The sequence below is a fragment of the Myotis myotis genome, unplaced genomic scaffold, assembly GCF_014108235.1.
Source record: "Myotis myotis isolate mMyoMyo1 unplaced genomic scaffold, mMyoMyo1.p scaffold_m19_p_3, whole genome shotgun sequence".
Taxonomy (NCBI): domain Eukaryota; kingdom Metazoa; phylum Chordata; class Mammalia; order Chiroptera; family Vespertilionidae; genus Myotis; species Myotis myotis.
In genome coordinates, this window is record NW_023416335.1 from 70,561,465 (window position 1) to 70,566,983 (window position 5,519).

The window sequence follows — 5,519 nt, forward strand, 5'->3', positions numbered from 1 at the left end:
AAATATGTTTGTTTGTTTTTACCTAGGTTCTCCAGTCCATGTAATTTGTAAAAATGAGTCAATTATTTGTAGGTTAGTTAAGAGTCCTCCCAAGTGGCCCAATGTGAATAATTTATTTAGTTCCACTTAAGTCATTTTCCAGGATTACCTGTTAACCATATGCTATGGTTTGAATATTTGTGTCTCCCAAATTCATATGCTGAAATTCTAACCCCCAAAGAGGATGGTATTAGGAGGTGAGACCTTTGGGAGAGGCTTATGCCATTAGGGCAAGGTGCTCATGAATGGGAGTAGTGCCTTATCAAAGAGACTCTAGATAGATCCCTAGCTAGTCCCTTCCACCCTGTGAGGACACAGCGGAGGAGGTGCTGGCTCTGAGCCAGGGCATGGCTCTCACCAGATCTTTATCATCTGGCACCTTGATTTTGGACACTTCCAGTGTCCCGAACTGTGAGAAATCGATTTCTGTTGTTAATAAGCTACCCAGTCTGTGCCATTTTGTTATAGCAGCCTGGATGGACTAAGACACCATAATTACATAAGGTGCCTTGGACATATATTTTCCAAGTTGCTAAATATCTTCTATAAGGCACCTGGCTCAGTTTAAATATATCTAGGATCGCTTCTCGGCCTTTTGGCTAAGATCAAGTGTAGTATCTGTTCTTATCAGTTTAAATATATCTAGGTCACAACTCTTCTCTTTCAAATTATTGTTGACTTTGCTTCCCCAGCATCTGTTATTTGTCTTAGTACAAAGAGAATAAAGCCAATTTGGTTTCTATTCTCCAAAGTACATACTATGTTTCCTACTTTTTCTTCTTGGAAAATTCATATTTAATTTGTCAGGGATTATTTCCAGCATTTGCTATCTTACATTATTTCCTGCCTTTTACTAAGAAACATAATATTCTTTCAGATACTCTTTCAGTACCCTGTCAAATGTCTAATAAAGTAATAATTACCTTTTATTAAATAATGTATTTTCACAACCATTTTCTCTAGTTGAAGTCAAGAAATGTGCTTCATGTTCATAAATCTAGTGTCTTCAGCATAATAATTATTCAATAAATATTGGTTAGATCTAAATTAATTGCCAGAAGTCTATTTAAAAAATTAAACAAATCCAGCTACAACAACAAAAAATTCACATTTTAACACTCCATTCAAACTTCTAGATATGCAATGAAGCAATAAAATATGTCCCATAATCAGGTAAACAATATCTCAATAAAAATAGGCAACAAAATAGTGAATTAACCACTGTAACCCCAATAAATTTAATAATAAATTATTAAATTAAACAAATGATGAAATTAGTAGAGAAGATTTAAAACCAGCAATTCTCAATATTATAAATATGCTTAAATATTTTAAAGAGAAACATGAATATAGTGAGGTGAGCAACAGATGCTATTAAAAAATAAAATTCCTGAAGATATCATTCATGGGCAATATATCAGATAAGATATTAAAATGAAACACACAGAGAGAAAAAAAAAGAGTGAAAAATAATGAAGACATTGAACAGATCATTAGAGATGAAAAGTATAACATTAAGCAATATCTAGAAGAAGATATTGGTTGGGGAGGGAATAGAAAATATTTTTTTAAAAAAGTTGAATATTTTCTAAATTTGTAAAAGAAAAATCTAAGGCCCAAAATCCAAGAGACTCAAAAACCCTAAATGTAAATAAACACACAGAAAACCAAACCAAGGCACATTATACTTAAATTGCTGAAAATCAGTAATAAAGTTTTAAAAGTAAGTAGAGGGAAAAATACATTTTATAGTGAGCAACATTGTTCAAGACTTCCTCAGACTTCTTGTCAGAATCTATGCAAACCATCACCAAAAGAGCAGAAATGGAAAAAGCAGAATAAACTCAACTTAGAATTCTATGTTGAGTGCAAATTTTAAAAGTGCAAATAAAGTAAAGAATTTTTAGGGTAAGAGCAGAGAAAATGTACTATTGGATCAGAAATGTTATAGGAAGTTCCCTACACAGGAAGAAAATTATACTGGCTATGTATTTAGATCTGCACAAATTAATGAAGTGTGTCATTGCTAAACTGAGAAGAACGAAAACAGCACAACACTATAAGGTAACATACACGTAGATGTTAGCAAAGTTCAGAATAAAGGTAGACCAAACTTTTCATGAACTGATCTCTATTATAAGTAGAATTCAAAGCAGAAAAACCCTTCTTTACCATAAGCAGCAGGAAAAGATATAGACAAGTAAGACTGCCATTGTGTAATTTTCTAAGGTCTCCATGAAATTTCCATCAGGAAACACTTTCACTTTCTCCCCTTCCTTTTCCACCTTTTCATTTTGGCATCATTTTAGCTTCAGATAAGCAAATCCTATCAATGATCACCACTGGTCTGGTTTTAGATCAAATAGTTGGCTACTCTTTCTATAAATCTGGCATTATGGTCCTATATAATAAAAGCCTAATGTGCAAATTGACTGAACAGGAAACAACCAGTCACTATGATGCACACTGACCACCAGTGGGCAGATGCTCAATGCAGAGCTGCCCCCAGTCCACAGGCCCCAGGCCAGCCAAGGAAGGTGCAAGCGGGGGCCCCCTGATCACCTGCAGAGGGATGTGACCAGTGGCAGTGGTGGGTGCTAGCGGGGGGCCCCAATTACCCTGCTGGTTGCCACACAGATTGTCCCTGATCCCTGGCCAGGCCTAGAGACCCTACCCAGGCACGAATTTCATGCACTGGGCCTCTCGTCGTTTTAGAACAAACTTAAAAGGAAACTCTAATACTACATATACTAGAGGCCCAGTGCACAGATTCGTGCACCAGTGGGGTCCCTTGGCCTGGCTTGTGCCCTCTCACAATCTGGCCTGGGAGGGACCATGGGAGGTTGGCCAGCCAGGAAGGGACTTCTGAAGGTTGGCTGGCCAGGGAGGGACCTTGGGAGGGCTCCAGGACTTGTCTCGCCCAGTACTGATTGGCGGACCCCAGCAGCAAACTAACCTACCAGTCAGAGCATCTGTCCCCTGGTGGTCAGTGTGTATCATAGCAAATGGTGAAACAGTCAAATGATCACATGAATGGGCAGACACTTAGCATATTATGCTTTTATTATATAGGATATATGCACAGACACATTATATTTTAAATAAATATAATGGCTTATATTTACTATAAAATTAGTTTTAAAATTCAATATTTTGGGGGAAAATCATATTTTCAAATGTTCTACTAAAAAATACAGGAATATTTTAATGTGCACTTTTGCTTTTCTTTCATATTTTTCCAACTTAACTTTATATACACTGACTTTGATTTTTTCTTCTTATTCAATTTAGCTCTTTTCACTGTCATCCTGAAATAAAAATAAATCATTTTTGTCTTGATTTTCAAATATTTTTGAATAATGCAATGACTAAAATTTTTCTTTTCCCTGAAATATAAAATATTGAATTAATCTTTTAAGAGTCAGCATTGATTAACTTTTTTACTCTGCACTTTTATGCATGATGTTCTTATCAAACTATTTAGGAGGATGTTTTTATAAGTTTGTAAGTAAATATGTTTCATATAACAAGAGAGAAAGAGAGCGAGAGCGAGAGCGGGAGAGAGAGAGAGAGCGAGACCATCAGACTATCCATTGGATGAATTACAGTAGTTCCCCATTATCTGTGGAGGATACTGTCCAAGACTCTCAGTGGATGCCTGAAACCATGGATAGTACCAAACTATATATATATATATACACATATATATATATATATGTGTGTATATATATATATATATATATATATATATATATAATGTTTTTTCTATACATAAATACCTAAAGTTTCATTTATATATCAACAAAAACTAACAAACCAATATATTGTAATAAGCTATGTGAATATCATTTCTCTCAAAATATCTGGAATTTTCCATTAAAAATTTTTATACCACGTTTGATCATTGGTAATTAAAACTACAAAAAGCTAAACCATATATAAGAGGGGTCTACTATACTAACAACATTTGCAGCAACGATAGCCTAACAAATAGAAAACTCAGTAGAAGCAGTGGTAGGAGAGATGTAAATTGATCTTTAGCAAAGGATTATATAAATGATTGAAGGAGTCAAATTAGTTCACCATATATTAAATATTGTCCTGTTTTCTGATAAAGAGAATATAACAACCAAATAGAAAGTTTTGTTCTGCCGAAGCCGGTTTGGCTCAGTGGATAGAGCGTCGGCCTGCGGACTGAGGGGTCCCGGGTTCGATTCCGGTCAAGGGCATGTGCCTGGGTTGCGGGCACATCCCCAGTGGGGGATGTGCAGGAGGCAGCTGATCAATGTTTCTCTCTCATCGATGTTTCTGACTCTCTGTCTCTCTCCCTTCCTCTCTGTAAAAAATCAATAAAATATATTTAAAAAAAAAAAAAGTTTTGTTCTGATAATTTTGGCTTGCAAATATGTAGTGCATACTACTAAGAGAGTCAATATATCCTTATTATTAAACTGTAAACCACCACATAATCTTGGAATTTCAGTTTCCAAAAGTATCAGATTTTCACTAAAATTAAGGCCGTTATTAAAACAAACAAAAATTATTACTTTATGTATGTATGTATGTATGTATGTATGTATTTTTATTGTTGACACTATTACTGATGTCCCCATTTTCACCCCATTCGCCCACCTCCACCCAGCCCTGCCCTCCCTTCCCTCTGGCCATCATCACACTGTCATCTGTGTCTATAATCCATTCACTCTTTTTCATCCTCCCTCCCCTCTCTCCTCTGACAGCCAATCAGTCAGTTCCATGTATCCGTGTCTCTGTTTCTACTTTGTTAGTCAATGTATTTTGTTCATTAGATTCCACATATAGGTGAGATCCTATGGCATTTGCCTTTCTCTTAATGGCTTATTTCACTTAGCGTAATAATTCCAGGTCAATACATGCTGTTACAAAAGGTAAGATTTCCTTTTTTTTATAGCCATGTAGTATTCAATTGTGTAAATGTACCACAATTTGAAAGAATATTTGTACCACTATGTTCCTAACAGCATTTTTTTACAATAGCCAAGATTTGGAAAAATGCCTACTTTCTTATAAATCAGTTACTAGTATGTATGCTAGTAAATACTGTGTTTTAGGTTATTTTATCTTAAATCTTTTAAGATATATTTCATAAAAATGGCATTTTCCACCTGTATTATTGTCAGTCTCTGTTATAAATCTTCAATTTAAATAGCTGTATTATTTGACAACATTTTGAAATAGATCCATAGCAAAGCAATCATTTCTCTTATCTTTTATTGGTCAGCCGTTACTTACTGTAAATTCAAGAAGTATTTAATTTTAACCCATACTAACTTTAAATAGCTCTTATTAATGTGGAGTATTAGTAGAATGAAATTATGCATAATCATGTAGTTTTTTAAATGTTATTTGTCTTTTATAAAATATTTCAGTCCAAATTTCAAGAATAAATGATACCCTCAGAGTTTATAATTATTTTTATTATTTTAAATAAAGTCAGTGAT

The 5,519-nt window shown here is 34.6% G+C and overlaps 1 pseudogene; it reads left to right on the forward strand.

Moving 5' to 3' along the window:
- The first annotated feature begins 618 nt into the window (after positions 1–618).
- On the forward strand, positions 619–787 carry LOC118652411 (annotated as a pseudogene).
- The last annotated feature ends 4,732 nt before the right edge of the window (positions 788–5,519 follow it).